The sequence below is a fragment of the Camelus bactrianus genome, chromosome 26, assembly GCF_048773025.1.
Source record: "Camelus bactrianus isolate YW-2024 breed Bactrian camel chromosome 26, ASM4877302v1, whole genome shotgun sequence".
In the NCBI taxonomy this organism is placed as follows: Eukaryota; Metazoa; Chordata; class Mammalia; order Artiodactyla; family Camelidae; genus Camelus; species Camelus bactrianus.
The window spans coordinates 37,056,972-37,081,541 of NC_133564.1; the positions used below are offsets into that span (position 1 = coordinate 37,056,972).

A 24,570-nucleotide genomic window follows, 5' to 3' on the forward strand; every position below is an offset into this window, starting at 1 on the left:
GTACTTCCTGTCTCTTTTACTATGCTTCTGTAGCTCTACTGTTCAAGTATTATCAAGTATATAATGTAGTCTTGCAGAGCAAGGTTAAGTTAAAGTTTTAGTCTCTTGTTTCTAAGCAATTCCATGATATTCCTGTGAGGACAATTTTTCCTACACAGTGATGCCATGTCATTTTTCTTTGTGTGTTGTGTGGTTTATCTCTAATTGCTGGTGTTGCAGTTGTTGTGATGTAAAATCCCTACTCTTGTCGGTTATTAGTTCCTCATTTTTATTATGCTTATGTCACATCTCTGAAAGTGCACAGGACCTTACCTCTTGTGGAAATGAAGCTTCTAAAGGGTTTCTGCTCTGCAGGCTTCTGTATGTCATTTTGGAGTGTTTCCAAAACACCTTTGTGACAGTGCACTTGTACATTCTATTGCCATGGGAATGTCCAAATAGTACAAGTTCTTCCCAGAGCTTCTCTGCATACAGAAACACCTGTGGAAACATATCTAAGCAGGTCATGCATCAGGGCCTGCTGCAATGATCCCGCAGCCCCACCTTGTTGTCCTTGGTGCCATACCATTTCAGTGCCATTACTAATGTAGCATCTGCATTTGGCAGTTTATGCTGAAGGAAATGCTTCATCTTCTCATTATGCAGACCTAGACCACTCTTCTTTGTTCTCTTATCTTTGTGTCATTGGACCATGAAGGTTACCACAGAGCTGTCCCTCAACTTCTGCCACGTACCAAGCCCTAATCCAACTCCTGCCTATGAAAATGGCAGATCCTATGGCCTCGGATACTAATTTCAAACACAAGGCCCCCAGGAACCCGCAGACCATATGCATGATGTCTCTGATTGAGCCCCACATGTGCTCAATTGGCAAAATGCCAAATTGGTCCCTAGGCCTGCAGATGCAGTGGATATTTCCATGGGATATTTCAATAAACTCAACCTTGTATGCCAGTGTGTTTGCATTCCCACTAGGGTCTTAGGCCAGTTTCTCTCTTGATAGGACCAACCACAAACCATATCACCCTCAAGATCATTGAGACTCAGTGTGCGACATCATACATAGCCGTTTTTCTCATCTTGCGTATCCTCTGCTAGCTAAAATTTGGCAGGTTGGATCTTGATCTGGGAATCAGTTGTGGGGCTATTGTGTGATGATCTCTTTGAATTCTGTCAGCCAAGCATCTGCTGTGCACTCTTCTAAAACTCAGTGCACTGCTTTCAATCCCATATTTCCTGTCAACTTGAGAGTATGTATCCAAGTAATACAGAGTTTCACCTTTGCTGTTCCTTCACCAGAGGTCAGGTCCTGCACTGATTTCCATTCTCTACTTTGCCTTCTCCTCCTTCCAGGTTTTGTGAGGCCTCTTTCTGTCTTTGGAAGTAGGAGACCACTGTTCGGCAACTGTCCTGAGCCAAGGGCTGGGTGAGTCGATCTTTATCTTGCTGTGTACATGGCAGCGAGTGAGCGAAGTTTGAACTGGTACTCAGCCAACTTACATCAATAAATCAACAATTTCCAAACATAAATCACAAACATGTGATTCTTGTTTAGCTCTATTATCTGTACAGCCATGTTTGGAGGGTTTGTCCGAAGACTCCATTATTCACATTGTGTTGATACCTCATTTGCAATCTTTCAAATGGTAAGTGGAATTGATTTACATGTTTTGGGATTTTTATGAAAATGAAGTTAATTTTCGAAAGATACTGTATCTATCTACAAACCAGACTTGTCATTTTCAGGTGCCAGTTTTTCATCTCTAAGAGAAAAATAGACAGAAAGAATGTAAAATAGCAGTCCAAGGTGATGAAGGGAACAGGTGAACCCTTTACTGTTGATGCCTTCTACAACAACAGGAACCATGAAATAAATAATGGAACCATGAAATAACCCCAAACCTGGGTTTCCCTTGTGCATGTGGTGCCCTTTCCTTCCAATGACACATACTGGCCAATGTTGTCATTTCAAGGGGCAACTTTTCTCTCTAGGAAAACAGAAGGAAAACCAAACAACATATTTACATGTAGGCTTGTGTCCAATAGCACCTTGAGGCATTATGGCTATGAGAACACAGCTGCAGCTTTGCTAGTCTATGGAGAACCAGGTGCTCTTCTATCGACAATGCGAATGTTTCATCATCCTATCATGTTTGATAAAGCAATTTAACCCATCCAAGCCTGCACCCCCATGATAACCTGCACCTGGGACTTGACTGCAGGGAAAAGACTATCCACAAATCATGTGTCCCTACATGTCTATGGTGAATTTTACAGTTCATTTCAATAACTGACTTATAATAGTAACCTATACAGTATTGAAAAACTGAGGCCTAATACATTTTCAAGTCCAGTCAAAAATTCCCCTCACTTACAACACTCCCTTCACCCCAAAGAAGACATAACCCCAGAATTTGCTGAATCTAGGGGAAGGTCATCATTTCATGGTGTGAGCTAAGAATTCAAATCTAATCTATTTTAGTTGAGAGTAGTTGACCAAGGAGGAGCTCACTATTATGTACAGAATGTGAAGGTGGAGGAACTCTGATTCTGGGAGTGGCTTGCTCTGCTCCTACTGGCTTCATTGCAGCACAAGTGCTGATCCTTTGAAATGGATGCCTGGGTGGAGGGGAGGGAAGAGCAAGTGCTTCATAGCTAGGCCAAACCCTGGGAAAAGGCTTACCAGGACTTGGTGCTTGGATGTCAGTTTGGTTTGTAATTGCCCCTTGGGACGTGTGGATTCTCATGACCTCTTCCAAGAACATGAGGGCTTTTATAATCTCTGACATCTCTTCTTTTTTAGACGTCATTAATCTTGGACCCGTTCTTGGGGAAGTGAATTGAGTACGTTCCTCAAGTGCACGTTGACCCTCCACAGGTTTCTGCCAGTATCAGTGATGATCAATATGTCTCACGAATGTCTTTCCAGCGTGGTATTCTGTACAGATGTCTCTATGCCAGTATTCTCCATTGTAGCAGAACAACTCTCTTCAATGTGTTTGCATCCCTCCTCAATCAGTACAGCCAGCTCTTCTGCCAACTTCTCTTCGTGCCTCCAATTATGTCAACTTCTACAGGAGTGGGCAAGTCTGAAAGTACCTCAGAGCCTCACCAGTTAGCTGAAAACAGTCAGAACTTCCACTGTCTTCCCTTTCAGGTTCTGGAAACTGACTTGTGAACTCAGGCCATAGGGCGGCAGAAGTATCTCGAACTTACACAGCTCCCCGAACAGGAGACATAACCCAAGCTTCACAGAGGGTGGCAGCCCTTCCATGACACTGATCCACCAACAGGGTTCCACCCAGTTACCTTTGATCCACCACCCACAACAAGCCATGAAGATCACACCAACATTCCACCTGGAATTCAAGCAGTTACTGAAATCCCCAATTGTTGCTGCATTTTGTCATTGTTGGAGGAGGTGCTGCATCAAATGAGAGGTTCCTAAGTTAATTGTGATTCTCTCCATTAGTGTCCCATGGTCCTTTATTTCCTTCCCTCTTTCCTTTTGTGCAGATCTTTATACACAGTACAAATGGAGAGAAGTGTGTCAATTTTAAGTTTATGTATTCACACGTCTTTAACCTTTCTAACAGTTAAAAGCACGTAAAGACCCACTATAGGAATATTATGATTGCATAATATCCATTCACCCAGAATGCATATCCGTCTGTTGCTTTTCTGCTGAAACACCCACACTCTCAGAACATGGATCCATTTGTTTCATGGGGGCTGAATTTCCATGAAATGAAAAAAATCCCAATGTACAATTTACTGTCTGTCTCTTTTGCTCTTAGTACTGTTTTGCAGAGCTACTTTTCATTGTTATAGGCATATGCCATTTATTCTCTTCATAGGGTTCAATATTCCATTCATTCATCCTGTTGGAATGCTATAAGCCTATATCACGGACTATGGATCCATTTTATTCAAAACAGGCATTTCGTTAGGTCATGATGTGCTCTTATGGAACAAAATTTATGAATATTAATGCACGCATCTGTTTTCTAAACAAAATTTTGCTGTGTACATGCAAGCAGCGATACTGTGTCGATTCGTGCTGAATGATCCTTGACATCACTTTACGTATTTTTTTTGAATGATCTTGATTCCTTTGGATATATGTCAGTCAACAGTATACTTTTGGTGTTTGTTTGTTTGTTTGTTGATTGTTTTGCAAAGACATTATGCCATGTATCACTCAGTTTGTTTCAGAGAGTCCTATAAGCTGATTCACATAGTAAAGTGCTGAAAATCACCTATGTTTTCCTGCTTCCTTCTCCCATTTTTACGATTTTGACATCTAATTTGCCTACTTCCTGTTTTTTCTTTACAAGTCATAGCAACCTTTGCATTTCCAGTGATGGTGTTCTTATTTCCAGATCATCCTGCTTGTTTTCTATTCAGGGTTGAATTCTCAATCTTTCTTTTAGGATAAATTTTGAACTGCTGAATTCTTTTACGATTGGCCGCTCTGTGAAATTCTCTACTTGGGCCATTATTGTGAAGGGCAGTCTTGTGGCATACTCTACACTAGACTGCAGATTTTCTCATGAATTTGGTCTATGTCTTGGACCTGCTTCCTGTCCTACAATGAATCTGTTGAGATATCAGCTGAAACACCTCTGAAGGTTCTGTTGTGACTTCGTTGCTTTACTCTAAGTGCATTTAAAATTACTTGGTTGATCATGAACTTTGATGATTTGAATGATAATACAGCTGCTTTGTCTATTGGGATTCCACCTGCTTTAGACGCTGTGTTCTTCCTGGTTTCTTATAGATGATTGTTTCTTGCGTTTCAGCAAGTTTCAGTCTGATTTTTTTCCAAATAACTTTTCAAAATTTTTTTTTTATATCTTGCTTTTCCATCTGGGACTCCTATGAATCCTAGCCTTGCATGCTTTGTCTTATCCCAGGGTTCAACAGAAGTGTTTACATTGGCTTTCAGGTGCTTTTCTATGTTATCTTCTGATCAAGAGATTTCTGTTTTCCTGTATTCGCAGTCACACACAAGTCCCTCTGCATTTTGTAGTCTGCATAGGACTGACTTTAACCGTGATATTATCTCATCCATCGAGTTTACTTAATTTATTTGGCTTGTCTTTAGATGTTCTCTTCCCCTTTTCTGGTATTCTGCCCTTCGTCATTCTGAGAAACTGTTGTTCTTCAGTGTTTCTCTCACCTCCATTTTCAAGGCCTTCTCTGGGCATGTTTCAGATTCTAGTTCTTTGAAAGGATTTTCTAGAGCCTTCAACCACTTTGGAACTGAAAATAATACTTCCTGTCTCTTTTACTATACTTCTGTATCTCTACTGGTCAAGTATTATCAGGTATATAATTTAGACATGCAGGGCTTGGTTAAGTGAAAATTTCAGTCTCTTGTTTGTAAGTAATTCCATGATATTACTGTGATGACAATTTCTCCTATACAGTGATGCCATGTCATTTTCCTGTGTGTGTTGTGTGGTATAAATCTAATTGCTGGTGTTGCAGTTGTGATGAACAAACCCTACCTTTGTCGTTTAGTAGAACCTCATTTTTATTACACTTGTCACAGCTCTGAAAGTGCACAGGACCCTACCTCTTGTGGAAACAAAGCTTCTAATGGGTTTCTGCTCTGCAGGCTGCTGTGTGTCATTTTGGAGTGTTTCCAAAACACAATTATGACAGTGCGCTTGTCCTTTCTATTGCCATGGGAATGTCCCAATATTAGATCTTCCCAGAGCTTCTCTGTATACAGAAACACCTGTGGAAACATTTCTATGAGAGTAATGAATCAGGGCCTACTGCAATCATCGCACAGCCCCATCTTTGTGTCCTCGTTGCCATACCATGTCAGTGCCATTCCAAATGTAGCATTTGCATTTGGCACATTATGCTGAAGGAAATGCTTCAACATCTCACGCTGGGGACTTAGACCACTGTTCTTTTTTCTCTCATCTTTGTGGCATTGGACCATGAAGGCTACCACAGAGCTGTCCTGCATCTTCTGCCACGTACCAAACCCTTATCCCAGTCCTGCCTATGAAAGTGGCAGATCCTATGGCCTTGGATTCTTATTTCAACCACATGGCCCCCAGGAAAACTCAGACCACATGCATGATCGCTCTAATTGAGCACCACACATACGCGATTAGCAAAATGCCAAATTGGTCCCTGGGTCTGCAGATGCAGTGGATGCGTCCATGGGACATTTCAATAAACTCAACCTTGCACGCCAGTGTGTTTGCTTTCCCATTGGGGTCCCAGGCCGGTTTGCTCTCTTGATAGTACCAACCAATTACCACAAAACCCTCAAGATCACTGACACTCAAAGTATGCCATCATCCAAAGCCCTGTCCCTCATCTTGCGCAGCCTCTGCTAGCTAAAATTTGGCAGCTCGGATCTTGGTCTGGAAATCAATTGTGGGGCTATTGTGTGATGATCTCTTTGAGTTATGTCAGCCAAGCATCTGCTGTGCACTCTTCTAACACTCAGTGCCGTGCATTCAATCCCATTTGTCCTGTCCGCTTGAGAGTGTGCATCCAAGTAAAACAGAGTTTCACCTTTGCTACTCCTTCACCAGATGTCAGGTCCTGCACTGATTTCCATTCTCTACTTTGCCTTCTCCTCCTTCCAGGTTTTGTGAGGCCTCTTTCTGTGTTTGGAAGAAAGAGACCACTGTTCGGCAACTGTCCTGAGCCAAGGGCTGGGTGAGTCCATATCAATCTTGCTTTCTACATGGCAGCGAGTGAGCGAAGTTTGCACTGGTACTCTGCCAGCTGGACATTGATAAATCATCACTTTCCAGACATAACTCACAGACATATGATTCTTGCTTAGCTTTTTATCTGTACAGCCATATTGGGAGGGTTTACCCGAAGACTCCAGTATTGCCATTTTGTTGATACCTCAGTTGCAGTCTTTCAAAAATTAATGGAATTGATTTACATATTTTGGGATTTGTATGAAAATAATGTTAATTTTCAAAACATACTGAATATAGATACAAACCAGAGTTGTGATTTTCAGGTGCCAATTTGTCAGCTCTACGAGAAAAAATAGAGAGAAAGAATGTAAAATAGCAGTCCAAAGTGATGAAGGGGACAGGCGAACCCTTTAATGTTGATGCCTTCATCAACAGCAGGAACCATGCAATAAGTATTGGAGCAATGATATTTCCCCCACCCTAGATTTCCCTTGTTCATGTGGTGACCGTTCCTCCCAATGACACATACTGGCCAAAGTTGGCATTTCAAGAAGTACCATTTCTATCTAGGAAAACACAAGGAAAACCAAACAACATATTTACATGCAGGCTTGGTTCCAATCACAACTAGAGGCATTATAGCTATGAGAACACTACTGCAGCCTTGCTAGTCTATGGAGAATCAGGTGCACTTCTATCAATGATGAGAAAGTTTAATCTTCTGATCATTTTTTGTAAAGCAATTTAACCCATCCAAGACTGCACCCCATGATACCCTGCACTTGGGATTTGACTGAAGGGAAAAGACAATCCACAAAACATGTGTCCCTACATCTTTATGGTGACTTTTACAGTTCATTTCAAAAACTGACTTTAAATCGTAACCTGTACTCTCTTGAAATACTGAGGCCTATTACGTATTCAAGTTTTGTCAAAGAATCCATTCACTTACCACACTCCCTTCATTCCATAGAAGACATAACACCAGGATTTGCTGAATCTAGGGGAAAGTCATAATTTCATGGTGTGAGCTATGAATTGAATTCCAGTCTGTTATTGTCGAGAGTAATTGACTATGGAGGATTTCACTCTTGTGCACAGAATGTGAAGGTGGAGGAACTCTGAATCTAGGAGGGGCTTGCTCTGCTTCTAATGGCTTCATTGCAGCTCAGGTGCTGATCCTTTGAAATGGATGTCTGACTTGGGGGGAGGGAAGAGCAAGTGCTGGATACTAGGCCCAACCCTGGGAAAAGGCTTACTGGGCTTGGTGCTTGGTGGTCTGTGTGGTTTGTAATTGTGCCTTGGGACATGTGGATTCTCATGACCTCTTCAAAGAACAGGAGCGCTTTCATCATATCTGACATCTCTTCTGTTTTAGACGGCAGCAATCTTGGACCTGTTCTTGGAGCAGTGAATTGAATACTTTCCTCAAGTGCACGTTGACCCTCCACAGATTTCTGCCAGTATCAGTGAGGCTCAATATGTCTCATGAATGTCTTTTGAGCCTGGTATTCTGTACAGAAGTCTCCATGCCAGTATTCTCCATTGTAGCAGAACAACTCTCATCAATGTGTTCGCATCTCTACACAATCCGTGCAGTCAGCTCTTCTGCCAACTTCTCTTCGTGCCTCCTATAAAGTCAACTTCTACAGGAGTGGGCAAGCCTGAAAGTACCTCAGAGCCTCACCAGTAAGCTGAAGACAGGCAGAACTTCCATTGTCTGCCCTTTCAGTTTCTGGAAATTGACCTATGAACTCAGGCCATTGGGCAGCAGCAGTATCTCGAACATACACAGCTTCCTAAAAAGGAGACATAACCCAAGTTTCACAGAGGGCAGCAGCCCCTCCATGACAGTGATCCAACCACAGTGTTCTGCCCAGTTACCTTGGATCCACCAGCCACAACAAGCCACGTGGGACAAACCTACATTCCACCTGGATTTTAAGTGGTAACTGCCTTCCCCAGGGGTTGCTGCATCTTGTCTGTGTTGGGGGAGGAGCTTCATCAGACGAGAGGTTCCTAAGGTAAGTGTAATTCTCTCCATTAGCATCCCATGGTCCTTTATTTCCTTCCCTCTTTACTTTTGTGCAGTTCTCTATACACAGTACAAACGGAGGGAAGTGTGTCCATGTTAAGTTTATGGATTCACAAGTCCTTAACCTTTTTAACAGTTAACAGTACCCAAAGACCCACTATAGGAATCTTATGTTTGCATAACATCCATTCACCCAGAATGCATATCTGTCTGTTGCATTTCTTCTGAAACACCCACACTCTCAGAACACGGATCCATTTGTTTCATGGGGGCTGAATTTCCATGAAATGAAAAAAATCCCAATGTACACTTTACTGTCTGTCTCTTTTGCTCTTAGTACAGTTTTGCAGAGCTAAATTTCTTTGTATTATGCATATGCCATTTATTCTCTTCGTAGGGTGGAATATGCCATTAATTCAAACTGTTGGAAGGCTTGTAAGACTATATCATGGACTATGCATCCATTTTATTGAAAATAGGCATTTGGGTTAGGTTACAATGTTCTCTTATGAATCAATATTTATAAATACTAATGCACGCATCTGTTTTCTAAATACAAGTGTGTTGTGTACATGCAAGCATCGATACTGTGTCAATGCTTGCTGAATGATCCTTGACATCACCTTGAGTATTTTCTTGTGAATTATCTTGGTTCCTTCAGATATGTCAGTCAACCGTACGCTTCTGGTGTTTGTTTGTTTTTTGTTTGTTTTGCAAACACATTATGCCATGTATCTCTCCGTTTGCTTCAGAGAATCATATAAGCTGATTCACAAATAAAGTGCTGAAAATCACCTATGTTATCCTGCTTCCTACTCCCATCTTTAGGATTTTGACGTCCCTTTTGCCCACCTTTTGTTTATTCTTTGCAACTGATTGCACTTCTTGCCTTTCCAATGATGGTTTTCTTATTTCCAGATCATCTTTCTTGTTTTCTATTCAGGGTAGAATTCTCAATCTTTCTTTTAGGATAAGTTTTCAACTGCTGAAATCTTTTTAGTTTTGCCAGTCTGTGAAGTTCTTTACCTCTGCCGTTATTGTACATTTAGGCCTTGTTGCGTTGGCTACCCTGGATTGCAGCTTTTTCTAATTCAGGTTTTGGTCTATGTCTTTGCCCTGCTTCCTGTCCTGCAATGTTTCTGTCGAGATATCAGCTGAAACCCCTCTGGAGGTTCTGTTATGACTATGTTGTTATTCTCTAAGTGCATTTACAATCATTGGGTTTGATCATGAGCTTTGATGATTTGAATGACAACACTGCTACTTCTAGGACTATTATGATTTCGTCTGTTTTGGATGATGTGTGCTTCCTGGTTTTGTATAGATGATTGTTTCTTGGCTTTCAGCAAATTTCAGTCTGATTTTTTTTGAATACCTTTTCTGACCTTTTTTATTTTTTCTTTTATTATCTTTCTTTTTCATCTGGGAATCCTATATGTCCTAGCCTTGCATCCTTTGTCTTTTCCCAGGTTTCAACAGCAATGTTTTTATTGGTTTTCAATTGATTTTCGATATCATCTTTTTCTGGCGGTTTTGTGTTCTCGTGTCTTCTCAAACACTTTCAAGTCCCTCTTCATTATCTAGTCTGCCAATTCCTGTCTTTCACTGTGCTATTATCTTACCCATCAAATTTCTTTTTGTTTTTAACTTATTATTGATTCTTAATCATTTTGTAATTTTGTTTCATATTCCAGTGTAGAGCACAGTTTTTCTGTTATGCATGGGCATATATACATTCATTGTCACTACTCTTCATTGTCAGCCAGCACAAAATCATGTATATATTTCTGTGTTGTACACAGTACAATCTTGGATATATTTTCTATATTTGGATATCCCAGTCCTTTCCCACCCTCATTCCCCTTTGTCCAGAAATTTGTATTCTATGTCTATGTGTCTGTCTCTGTTATTTATATATAAATATATATATATATTTCCACATATGAGTGATCTCATATGGTATTTTTCTTTTTCTTTCTGGCTTAATCCACTTAGAATGGTATTCTGCAGTAACATCCATGTTGCTTCACATGGCATTATGTTGTCAGATTTTATGTCTTAATAGTATTCCATTTTATAAATATACCACATTTGCTTTATCCAGTCATCTGTTGATGGATGTTTAGGCTCTTTCAATGCCTTGGCTATTGTAAATAATTCTGCTATGAACATTGGGGTGCAAGTTTCATTTTGAAGTAGGGTTCCTTCTGTATATTTGTCCAGATGTGTTATCCTGGGTCATATGTTAGGTCTATTCCTAATCTTTTTAGGAATCTCCATGCTGTTTTCCACAGTGGCTGCACCAAACTGCATTCTCTCCAGCAGTGTAGGAGGGTTCCCTTTTCTCCACAGCCTCTCCAGCGTTTGTCATTTTTGAACTTTTGAATGATTGCCATTCTGACTTGTTTGAGGTAATACCTCACTTTAGTTTTGATTTGCGTTTCTCTGATAATTAGTGATATTGAGCATTTTTTCATATACCTATTGATCATTTGCATGCCTTCCTTGGAGAATTGCTTATTTGGGTCTTCTGCCCATTTTGGATTGGTTTGTTTGTTTTTATTTTTATTAAATTGTTGAGCTGCTTATATATTCTGGAGATCAAGCATTTGTCAATTTCATTTGCAAAAATGTTTTTCCCATTCCCTAGGTTGTCGTTTTATTTTACTTATGGTTTCTTTTGCTGTGCAGAAGCTTGTAAATTTTATTAGGTTCCATTTGTTTATTCTTTCATTTATTTCTATTGCTTGGGTTCACTTTTCTAGGAGAATATTTTTCAGATGTATATCAGATAATGTTTTGCCTACATTTTCCTCTAGGAGGTTTATTTTATCATGTCTTATGTTTAAGTCTTTGATTAATTTTGAGTTTATTTTTGTGTATGGTGTAAGGGAGAGTTCTAGCTTTATTGTTTTATGTGCTGCTGTCCAGTTTTCCAAACACCATTTGCTGAAGAGACTCTCTTGATTCCATTGAATATTCTTGCCTCTTTTGTTGAAAATTAGTAGACCAAAATTTTGTGGGTTCATTTCAGGGCTCTCTATTCTGTTCCAATGCTCCATATATCTGTTTTTGTACCAATACCACGCTATCTTGATTAGTGTAGCTCTGTAGTATTGTCTGAAGTCTGGGAGAGTTTTTCCTCCAGCCACTTTTCTTTTTCTTCAGTAATACTTTGGCAATTCTAGGTCTTTTGTGGTTCCATATAATTTCTTCTTTTAGTTTAATAGATGCAGAAAAAGCATTTGATAAAATTCAATGCCAATTTATGATAAAAGTTCTCACCAAAGTGGGCTTATAGGGAACATATCTCAACATAATAAAAGCTGTTTATGACAAACTTATAGCCAGCATAGAACTCAATGGTGAAATGCTGAAAACCTTCCTACTAAAATCTGGGAAAATTCAAGGTTGTCCACTCTCACCATTTCTATTCAACATAATCTTGGAAGTCCTAGCCACTGCACTCAGGAAAGAAAAAGAAATAAAAGAGATCCAAATTGGAAAAGAAGCAGAAGGAGTTAAAGATCCCTGTGCTATACAGAAGAAAATTGTTTTTTTAATCCAGTTTTTATATATTGTGGCCCACATTTGCAAATCACAAACTGACAAATTTATCCCTTCCCACTCGCTTTCACCCAGTAACCATAAGAATATTTACTATGCTTGTGAGTCTGTTTCTACTTTGTAGATGAGTTCATTATTGTCTTCCTTTTCTTTCATTTTTTAGATTTCATATATAAGTGATACCATATATTTTCTTTCTCTTTCTGGCTTACTTCACTTAGAATGATGATCTCTAGATCCATCCATGTTATGATTTTATTCTTTTTTATGGCTGAATAGTATTCCATTGTATAAATATAACACCGCTTCTTTATAGTGTCATATGTCAATGGACATTTAGGTTGTTTTCATGTCTTGGCTATTGTATTTTGTGCTGCTATGGACATTGGGGTGCATGTATCTTTTCAGTTTAGGGTTCCCTCTGGATATATGCCCAGGAGTGGGAGTGCTAGATCATATGCATGGTGCAGCCATTATGGAAAACACTATGGAGATGTCTCAAAAAACTGAAAATAGACTTACCACATGATCCACTCCTGGGCATATCTATTTCTGAATGATCTGAGTATGATTTATAGAAATCATGTCTCAAATTCAGTGACTATTTTTAAAGATATAGATTTTCTCTTATGCAATCACAATATATTTATCAAAATAGGATACTTAATACTGATTCAGTATTATTATGTATGCCACAGTTCATATTCAAATTGCACCAGCTGTTTTAATCATGTCCTTCTTAATTTTTTTCTTGGTCCAAGTGCAATCCAGATATTTGTGGGAAGGTTTTCAATTTTTCACCATTGAGTATTGTGCTAGCTGTAGGTTTGTCAAAAATAGCTTTTATTAAACAAGATTATGTAAATTTTATTATGATTTGTTCTACTTCTGTGAAATATGTCCTGGGTAAATTGATAGGGATCACCTTAAATATGTAGATTGCCTTGGGCATATGACCATTTCAGCAATATTGATTCTTCCAATCCAGGAGCATGGGATATCTTTCCATTTTTTTAAAGTCTTATTTAATTTCCTTCATCAGTGTTTTATAGTTTTCTGTGTAAAAGTCTTTCACTTCCTTGGTTAGATTTACTTCTCAGTATTTTATTACTTTGGGGACTATTTTAAAGGGGATTGATTCTTTACATTCTTTTTCTGTTGATTCATCATTAGTGTAAATAAATGAAATTTATTTTTCAATGCTAGTCTTGTAACCTGCTACCTTGCTGAATTCTGTGATTATTTCTAGTAGTTTTTGGGTTTTCTATATATAATATCATGTCATCTGCATATAGTAACACTTTTACGTCTTTTCCAATTTGGATCCCTTTTATTTCTCTCTCTTGCCTGATTGCTGTGGCTAGGACTTTCAAGACTACATTGAATAGGAGTGGTGATAGTGGGTAACGGTGTCTTGTTCCAGATTTTAGTGGGAAGATTTTGAGTTTTTCACCATTGAGTACTATGCTGGCTGTAGGATGTGTAGACGTATTTTTGATTTAGCGTTCCCTTTGGATAATTGTCCAGGAGTGGGATTGCTGCATTATAAGTTATTTGTATTTTTTGTCTTTTTAGGAATCTTTATACTGTTTTCCACAATGGCTGCACCAAACTGCATTGACACCAACAGTGTATTAGGGTGCTCTTTTCTCCACACCCCCTCCAGCATTTTTCATTTGTGGACTTTTGAATGATGGCCATTATGACTAGTGTGAGATAATATCTCATTGTAGTTTTGATTTACATTTCTCTGATAATTAGTGATATTAAGCATTTTTTCATGAGCCTATTGGGCATTTATATGTCTTCATTGGAGAATTGCTTGTTTAGGTCTTCTGCTCATTTTGGGATTGGGTTGTTTGTTTTTCTTATTAAGTCATATGAGCTGTTTATATATTCTGGAGATCAAGCCATTGTCAGTTTCATCTTTTGCAAATATTTTCTCCCATTCCATAGGTTGCTGATTTGTTTTGTTTATGGTTTCCTTTGCTGTACAAAAGCTCATAAGTTTAATTATATCCCACTTGCTTAGTTTTACTTTTATTTCTATTGTTTTGGTAGACTGCCCTAGTAGAACATTGTTGAGAGGTATGTGAGATAATGATTTGCCTATGATTTCATCTAGGAAGTTTACTGTGTCTTGTCTTATGTTTTAGTTTTTAATCCATTTTGCATTTATTTTTGTGTATCATGTAAGTGAGTATTCTAACGTCATTGATTTATATGATGCTCTCCAGTTTCTCCAACACCATTTGCTGAAGAGACTCTGTTTATTCTGTTGTATGTTCTTGCCACCTTTGTTGAAGATTAATTGACCAAAATTTTCTGGGTTTATTTCTGGGATTTCTATCCTGTTCCATTGATCCGTATTTCTATTTTTGTACTAATACTATGCTGTTTTGATTATTGTAGCTTGTAGTATTTTCTGAAATCTGGGAGGATTATTTCCCCAGCCTTAGTCTTTTTCTTCAGCAATGCCTTGGCAATTTTGTGTCTTTTGTGATACCATATAAAATTTAATATGGTTTGTTTTATTTCTGTGCAGCATGTCCTAGGAAATTTAATACAGGTTGCATTAAATCTGTAAATTGCCTTGGGCAGGTGCATGGGATATCTTTCCATTTTTTCAGGTTTTTTTTAATCTCCTTAATCAAAGTTTCATTGTTTTTCATTTATAACACTTTCACCACCTTGATTAAATTTATTATTAGATATTTTATTACTTTGGGTGCTATTTTAAAAGGGAGTGTTTCTTTACATACTTTTCCTGATGATTCATTATTAGTATAAAGAAATGCAACCAATTCTTGTGCATTAACCTTGTATCTGCTCCCTTGCCAAATTCTTTTATTAGTTTTAGTTTTGTGTGAAACTTTAAAATTTTTCTGTATACAGTATCATGTCATCTGCATATAGTCACAATTTTACCTCTTCCTCTTCCTATTTGGATCCCTTTTATTTCTCTTTTCTTACCTGATTGCTGTGGCTAGGGCTTCCAAGACTATATTGAATACAAGTGGTGAGAGTGACAACCTTGTCCTTTATGAAGATTATACTGTATAGCACAGGGAAATATATACAAGATCTTCCGGAAGCTCACAGCAAAAAACAATGTGACAATGAATATATGTATGTTCATGTATAACTGAAAAATTGTGCTCTACACTGGAATGTGACACAACATTGTAAAATGACTATAACTCAATTTTTAAAAGTTAAGAAAAGCTTTTATTATGTTGAGATTTGTTCCTTCTATAACCACTTTGGTAATGTGTTTTATCATAAATTACTGTGGAATTTTATCAAATGCTTTTTCTGCATCTATTGAGATGATTGTGTGTGTCTGTGTTTTTTTTTTTTTTCTCTTGTTGTGATGCATTACATTGATTGATTCATGTATGGTGCATCATCCTTGTGTTCCTGGGATGAATCCAAATTGATCATGGTTTATGATCTCTTTTATGTGCTGATGGACTCTGCTAATATTTTGTTGAGGAGTTTTGCATCTATGATCACCAGTGATATTAGTATGTAATTTTGTTTTTTTGTAGTACCTTTGTTTTTGGTATCAGGATAATGGTGGCTTCATAGAATGAGTTTGGGGGTACTCTTCTTTTTCAGTCTACTGGAAGAGTTCGAGAAGGACTGTTATGAGTTCTTTGTATGTTTGGTCGAATTCCTCAGTGAAGCCTTCTGGTCCTGGACTTTTGTTTCTAGGTAAGCCTTTTATTTCTAATTCAATTTGATTTCTCCTGATTGGTTTGTTCAAGTGGTCAATTTCTTCTTCATTCAGTCTTGGTGGACTCTATGTTTCCAGAAACTTGTCCATTTCTTCTAGGTTATCCATTTTGTGTCCTTATAGTTGTTCATAGTATTCTCATATGACATTTTGTATTTTGTGGTATTGTTTGTAATTTCTCCATTTTCCTTTCTTATTTTGTTTATTTCTGCTCTCTTTTCTCTTCTTCATGAGCTTGGCCAGAGATGTGTCAATTTTGTTTACTCTTTCAGAAAACCAGCTCTTGGTTTGATTGATTTTTTCCATTGTTTTTTAATCTTTAGTTATTTCCTATGTGATCTTTCTTATTTTCTTTCTTCTGCTGACTTGCTTTTGTTTGCTCTTGGTTTTTCTAATTCTTTTAGCTAGTAGGTTAGAATGTTTATTTGAGATTGTTCTTCTTTTTTGAAGAAGTCCTGTATTATTATAAGCTTCCATCCTAGGACTGCTTTTCCTGCAAAGCATAGATTCTCTGTGGTTATGACTAGTAAAACTTTAAATAGATGTTTTCCAAGAGCAGTTTAACGTTCACATCAAAACTGAGAGGAAGGTACAGAGACTGCCCATATGCTCTGTCCTCATACTTGCACAGCCTTCCCTATTAGGCCACTTTGGTGGGGGACGTTTCTATCTGTTACTGTTGATGAACAAATAATGACACATCTTTATCTCCTGAAGCTCATGGTTTTTATTTAGTTTCACTCTTGTTGTGTATTCTGTGGATTTGGACAAATGTGTAATGACATACATCCGTTATTATAGTATCAAATGGAGTATTTTCACCAGCTTCAAAATCTTCATTGCTTGTCTATTCAGCTCTCCTACCCAAAATCGCTGGCAACCACCAATCTTTTTACTGTCCATATGGTTTTGCCTTTTCTAGGATGTCACATAGTTGAAATCATACAATATGTAGCCTTTTCTGATTGGCTTCTTTCACATACTAATAGGCATTAAAAAAAAAAACAGGCATTCAAATTTCTTCCATGTCTTTTCATACCTTGATGGCTCATTTGTTTTTAGGATAGAATATTATTCTATTGTCCAGCTGTACCACAGTTTATTTACACATTACCTAATGAAGAGCATCTTGGTTGCTTCCAAGATTTGGATATGATGGATAAAGCTGCTCTAAACATCTATATATTGTTTTTTGTGTGGACATAAATTTTCAACTCCTTCGGGTAAATACCAAGGAGTGCAACTGCTGGATTATATTGTGCATGAGTGTTTAGCTTTTTAAGACGATGCCAAACTGTCTTCCACAGATTCCCTACCATCGTGCATCCCCATCAGCAGTGAATAAGAAGTGCTATAGATCCACATACTCACCAGGGTTTGGTGTTGTCAGTGTCCTGAATTTGGGGTGTTCAGATATGTTTGTTTCCATTTGCCTAATGACATATGATGTGGAACATTTTTTGATATGCTTATTTGCCTTCTGTGTATTTTCTTTGGTGAGATGTCTGTTAATGACTTTTGACTACATTTAATCAGGTATTTTTGTTTCACTGTTGAGTTTTAAGTGTTTTGTGTATATTGAAGATAACAGTCCTTTATCAGATGTGCCTTTTGAAAATATTTTCTCCAAGTAAGTGTCTTCTCTGTCATTCTCTTGGCATTATCATTTCTCTGGCAAGTTTTTAAATTCAGTTATACTTTTCAACTTCAGGTTTTCCATTCCTTTTTTTTAAAGTAAGTTCTCTCTTATTATTTTCTATTGGATGAGACATTTGCATATCTTCCTTTAAAATTTTAATCATGATTTTTTGTTCGTATAAGAGTTATAATGTCTAATATTATATCTATAATATCTAATATCTGTGCTCAGATATTGAAAAATAGTATTCATTTGATTTGTACTTTTATTCTCCTTTAGTATGGAACAATATTCAGCATTTCTTTTCTTTCATGATCTTATGATTTTTGAAGAACATATGTCATTAATTTTACAGTGTCCATTTTATATTTTTCTGATATTGCCTCATGAATAGTTCCATGTCATGTATTCTTAGCAGGAGCACAACAGGTATCAGTGATGCTATGTTCCTCCCAAGGTGTTATTTTAGATGGCACAAGATGTCAGTTTTTCCATTTATGGGTGATGCTAAGTTCATCACTTCATTAGGTGGTGTCTATTAGTTTTCTTCCCTATAAAGTTCTTTTTTCCCTTTGTGACTAACCAGTAACTTGAGATTATGTAAATATTCTGTTCTTCATCAAAATTTCACCCACTGTTTTTAGCATCTATTAATTTGAGATTATGTAAATATTCTGAGATTATCTAAATACTGTTTTTTTTTAAAATACTTATTCAATTTCATTTCTAGTGATCAGTTTGTCCTAGTGTTCAATTTCTTCTTGATTCAGTCTTTGTGGACTGTATATTTCCAGAAACTTGTCCATTTCTTCAAGGTTATTCATTTATTTTCCATAAAGTTGTTCACAGTATTCTCATATGATATTTTGAACTTCTGTGGTATTGGTTGTAATTTCTCCATTTTCCTTTCTTATTTTGATTATTTGTGCTCTGTCTTTTCTCTTCTTTGTGAGCTAAGCCTGAGGTTTGTCAGTTTTATTTACTCTTTCAAAAAACCATCTCTTCGTTTGATTGACTTTTTCTATTGTTTTTTTAAATCTCTATTTTATTTATTTCCTCCCTGATCTTTATTGTTTTCTTCCTTCTGCTGAGTTTAGGTTTTGTTTGCTCTTCTTTTTCTAATTCTTTTAGTTGGTTGGTTAGGTTGCTTATTTCAGATTGTTTATCTTTTTTGAGGAAGGCCTTTATTGCAATGAACTTTCTTCTTAGGACTGCTTTTGCTACATCCCATAGAATTTGTGTGGTTGTGATTTTTGTCATTTGTCTCCAAGTAATTTTTAATTTCTTCTTTGAATTTAACACTGACCTATTGGTTTCTTAGTATCATGTTGTTTAATCATCATGCTGTCATTTTTTTCTCCTATGTTTTGCTGTAGTTGATTTCTAGTTTCACGGAATTGAGTTCAGAAAAAAATGCTTAAAATAATTACTATCTTCTTAAAATTGTTGAGTCTTCTTTTGTGCCCAAGAGCATGATCCATCCTAGAAAGTGTTCCATGTGCACTGGAAAGGATGTATATTGTAATTTTGGGGGATATAATATTCTGAAAATATCAACCAAGTCTAATTGTTCTATTGTATCATTTAGTTGCTGTTTTGCCTTTATCTTTCTGTCAGGAAAACCTGTCAAGTGATGTGAATGGGGTGTTAAAATCTCCTACTATGATTGTGTTCCCATAGATTTCTCTCTTTATATTTGTTAGTATTCACTTTATGTATTTAGGTTCTCCTATGTTTTGTTCTTATATGTTAACATGTATATTATCCTCATCTTGCATTTTGTCTTCAATCATTATATAGTGCCCTGTTTATCTTTATTTATGTCTTTAGTTTTTAAGTTATTTTGTCTGTAATCAGTATTGCTACTCCTACTTTGTTTTTTTTTTCCATTTGCATGGAATATCATCTTCAATCCTCTCATTCTCAATGTATGTCTCTTCTTCTCCCTAAAGTGTGTCTCTTGTATACAGCATATTGTATGTTCTTGTTTTATTTTCCAATATACCACTCTGCCTTTTGATTGGAGCATTTAGTCCATTGACATTATAAAGTAAGAATTGATAGACTTGTATTTATTGCCATTTTGAACTTAGTTTTGCAGTTGATTTGGTATTTCTTCTTTGTTTCTTTCTTTTTCTTTTTGTGGTTTGATAATTTTCCTTGTATTATCTCTGTTTTATTTTGTGTGTGTCTCCATTGTTAGTTTTTGTCATGTGGTTAATCTGGTTTTTACATATACTAACCCATTACTATATCTGTTTGTTTTAAACAGATAGTGAAATAAGTTCAAACCATCCTGCCAAAAACAAAAAGAAACAGAAAAAGAAAAGTAAAATACTCTTAATTTTCTTGCTCCTTTCTCCCACTCTTAATGATTTCGACGTCTCTCTTACAATTTCATGTTTATCCTGTTGTTATTCATTGTAGTTATCACCTTTCCAATTATGTTTTTTTTTTCCTTTCAGTAGAAATCTGGCCATCCTGATTATAGTATGTCTTGGTGTGTTTATGTTTGGTTTCTTCTTGTTTTGGACCCTCTGGGCTTCCTGTACTTGGATATCTGATTGCTTCTTTAGGTTTGGGGAGTTTTCAGTTATTTTTTCTTTAAATGCCTTTTCAATCCCTTTTGCTCATTCTTCTTCTTCTGGGACCCCAATTATGCATAAATTGACACAATTTATATTATACCATATGTCACTTATATTGTTTTCATTGTTTTATTTCTCTCTCTCTCTGCTGTTCTGATTGGGTAATTTTGTTTTCCGGTCTTCTAAGTCACTTATTTGTTCCTCTGCATTATCTAGCCCACTAGCTCTCATTTCAATAAATGGGTTTTCCAATTTTATGTGGCTCCTCTTTATAGTGTTAATTTCTTTTTTTGACATATTCTCTGTCTCTATGTACAATTTGTTTTAGTTCCTTCTGTACTGTGATCAGTCACTTTTTGAAATAATGATGTAGTAGACTATCAAAGCCTGTTTTATTGATTATTCTTTCAGGGAATTTCTCTTGTTCTTTTAATTGGGAGTGATTCTTTGCTTCTTTATCTTGCTTATCTTTCTCTGGCACTATGGATTATGAAGTATCAGTTATCTACTCTGGTCCTGAACGGTTTTATTTATTCATTTATTTATGTGAAGTGGATGCAGAAATAAAACTATAAAAAAGAAATGTAAAATAAAAAAATGAAAACAGTGTATAATCAATAACAGAACAAAACAAATAAAAATCAAATTGAAATCAATTTTAAAAATTAATAAAAATATTTTAAAGAAAAATTTTAAGTTAATTAATGAATAAAATATTAAAAAATAAAAATTAAAGAAAATATGGGTATATTTCTCTATAGACTGTGTGCCCTTATAATTTTGTTGAGAGTTCTTTCTTACTTACGAGTAGTTGCCAAGTCTTCCTTCCTTCCCTTTTGCCTGTTATTACTTTCGTTGGGGATGTGGCCAGTGTTCTGGTGGCAAGAGCATGCCCTGGCTATTTAGTGGGGCCTTCTTTTTGTTCTGTTGTTGTCACCGACCCTATCCTCACCCTGCTGCCTGAGTTCCACTCACTGGTTCTAGAGGCCCACCAGTCATGTCCCTGGCTCAGTGAAAATGGCCTCACTAGCCCTTGCCCCTGCTCTGTGCCAAATCTCTGTTTCTTATTCAATTGTATTAGAAGAACGAGTCCACAGATTCACCTTTGCAGAAAGTTTCCCTCTGCCTGGGGCTGTAAACAAATCTCACTCTTACCTATGAGGTTGCCGAAACGTAGGTATAGCTTCAGGTTTGAACCCCACTTTCACTTGGGAGCTGCACACTGGAGAATATGGTAGTTGTTGTTAAGCCCTGCCTCTCTTCTCACAAGGATACACCAATAATGGTGCCATGGGTCTGCCGAGACAAATGCTACAGTGCCCCTCTCCCTATGGCACACCTGCAATGTTGCTTTGTGTGTGTGTGTGTGTGTGTGTGTGTGTGTGTGTTTGTGTGTGTGTGTGTGTGTGTGTATTTTATGAGGGACCCAGGGTTTTCTGATCAGTATATCCCCCTAGCTATGACACACATCTCACTGAAGTCCCCCAAGCTTGCCTCAGTACAATTGGCCCCTGTCCTTTTCCTGGCTCAGGCAGCCTGTCCTGTCCCAACCCTGCTGGTTGATGTCTATGCCTGGGGATTACAGGGATCCTTTGTGCCCACTTAACTTAGTTCTGTCAGTCAAAAGCCATTCCATCCAGATCCAAGCCTTGGAAGTTCCCCTTCCATCCCACTGACCTCTCCTTTGGAGTGAAGGAGACCCAGCAAATGAAAGCTATTTCTCTTTTGCCATTTTCTCCCTGCAGGACCAGTTCCCCACTATTTTCCTTTCCCTTCCTTTTTTTCTTTTTTTCTTTTTCTCCTACTTAATTGGCAAAGTATTTGTCATTTGAAGAAGGCAATGTTCTGTCAAAGTTCAGCAATTCTTCTGATTGGATGGGTGGGTTCCTGGATATAAGTCTTGGTGTATTTGTGGGAGAGGGTGAGGTAAAATTGTCCTTCAACTCCAACATCTGTGCCTTTCTCCTCTGCTTATTTTCTATTTAGAGTAAACCTTTTTTTAAAAATTTTTTACTGATTTATAATCATTTTACAATGTTGTGTCAAATTCCAGTGTTCAGCACAATTTTTCAGTCATTCATGGACATATACACACTCATTGTCACATTTTTTCTCTGTGAGTTATCATAAAATTTTGTGTATATTTCTCTGTGTTATACAGTGTAATCTTGTTTATCTATTCTACAATTTTGAAATCCCAGTCTCTCCCTTCCCACCCTCCACCCCCCTGGCAAACACAAGTCTGTATTCTCTGTCTGTGAGTCTATTTCTGCCCTGTATTTATGCTTTCTTTTTGTTTGTTTGTTTGTTTGTTTTTGTTTTTTAGATTCCACATATGAGCGAACTCATATGGTATTTTTCTTTCTCTTTCTGGCTTACTTCACTTAGAATGACATTCTCCAGGAGCATCAATGTTGCTGCAAATGGCATTATGTTGTCGGTTTTTATGCCTGAGTAGTATTCCATTGTATAAATACACCACTACTTCTTTATCAAGTGCCATGTTGATGGACATTTAGGCTGTTTCCATGCTTTGGCTATTGTAAATAGTGCTGCTATGAACATTGGGGTGCAGGTGTCATCCTGAAGTAGATTTCCTTCTGGATACAAGAGCAGGAGTGGGATTCCTGGGTCATATGGTAAGTCTATTCCTAGTCTTTTAAGGAATCTCCACACTGTTTTCCATAGTGGCTGCACCAAACTGCATTCCCACCAGCAGTGTAGGAAGGTTCCCCTATCTCCACAGACTCCAGCATTTGTCATTTGTGGATTTTTGAATGACGGCCATTCTGACTGATGTGAGGTGATACCTCATTACAGTTTTGATTTGCATTTCTTTGATAATTAGTGATATTGAGCATTTTTTCATGTGCTTTTTGATCATTTGTATGTCTTCCTTGGAGAATTGCTTGTTTAGGTCTTCTGCCCATTTTTGGATTGGGTTGTTTTTTTTTTTCTTATTGAGTCATATGAGCTGCTTATATATTCTGGAGATCAAGCCTTTGTCGGTTTCACTTGCAAAAGTTTTCTCCCATTCCGTAGGTTTTCTTCTTGTTTTACTTCTGGTTTCCTTTGCTGTGCAGAAGCTTGTAAGTTTCATTAGGTCCCATTTGTTTATTCTTGCTTTTATTTCTTCTAGGAGAAAATTTTTGAAATGTATGTCAGATAATGTTTTGCCTATGTTTTCCTCTAGGAGGTTTATTGTATCTTGTCTTATGTTTAAGTCTTTGATCCATTTTGAGTTGATTTTTGTATATGGTGTAAGGGAGTGTTCTAGCTTCATTGTTTTACATGCTGCTGTCCAGTTTTCCCAACACCATTTTCTGAAGAGACTGTCTTTATTCCATTGTATATTCTTGCCTCCTTTGTCAAAGATTAGTTGACCAAAAGTTTGTGGGTTCATTTCTGGGCTCTCTATTCTCTTCCATTGGTCTATATGTTTGTTTTGGTACCAATACCATGCTGTCTTGATGACTGTAGCTCTATAGTATTGTCTGAAGTCTGGGAGAGTTATTCCTCCAGCCTCTTTCTTTCTCTTCAGTAATGCTTTGGCAATTCTAGGTCTTTGATGGTTCCATATAAATTTTATTATGCTTTGTTCTAGTTCTGTGAAATATGTCCTGGGTAATTTGATAGGGATTGCATTAAATCTGTAGATTGCATTGGGCAGTGTGACCATTTTAACAATATTGATTCTTCGAATCCAAGAGCATGGAATATCTTTCTATTTTTTAAAGTCTTCTTTAATTTCCTTCATCAATGGTTTATAGATTTCTGTGTATAACTTTTTCACCTCCTTGGTTAGATTTATTCCCAGATATTTTATGAATTTAAGTGATATTTTAAAGGGGATTGTTTCTTTACTCTTCTTTTTCTGTTGATTTATCATTAATGTAAAGAAATGCAACTGATTTTTGAATGTTAAATTTGTAATCTGCTACCTTGTAGAACTCTTCAATCAGCTCTAGTAGCTTTTGTATGGACCTTTTAGGGTTTTCTATATATAGTAACATGTCATCAGCGTATAATGATACTTTAACCCCTTGTTTTCCAATTTCGATCCCTTTTATTTCTTTCTCTTGCCTGACTGCTGTGGCTAAGATTTCCAGGACTATGTTGAATAGGAGTGGTTATAGTGGGCATCCTTTTCTTGTCCCAGATATTAGTGGGAAGCTTTTGAGTTTTTCACCATTGAGTACTATGCTGTCTGTAGGTTTGTCATATATAGCTTTTATTATGTTGAGATATGTTCCCTCTATACCCACTTTGGCGAGAGTTTTTATCATAAATGGGTGTTGAATTTTATCAAATGC

The 24,570-nt window shown here is 37.2% G+C and overlaps 1 long non-coding RNA gene across 5 annotated transcripts in view; it reads left to right on the forward strand.

Annotated features, from left to right (window-relative positions):
• The first annotated feature begins 1,601 nt into the window (after positions 1-1,601).
• Positions 1,602-24,570, forward strand: part of LOC141575150 (uncharacterized) — a 47,980-nt gene continuing 25,011 nt past the window's right edge. For 2 of the 5 annotated variants that reach the window (XR_012502529.1, XR_012502528.1), the window contains exons 1-4: positions 1,602-3,440; positions 6,621-6,693; positions 8,068-8,713; positions 15,913-16,008. This is a non-coding gene — a long non-coding RNA (uncharacterized LOC141575150). The remainder of the gene's footprint in view (positions 3,441-6,620; positions 6,694-8,067; positions 8,714-15,912; positions 16,009-24,570) is intronic. The other 3 variants (XR_012502530.1, XR_012502526.1, XR_012502527.1) reach the window with 3 other exon arrangements.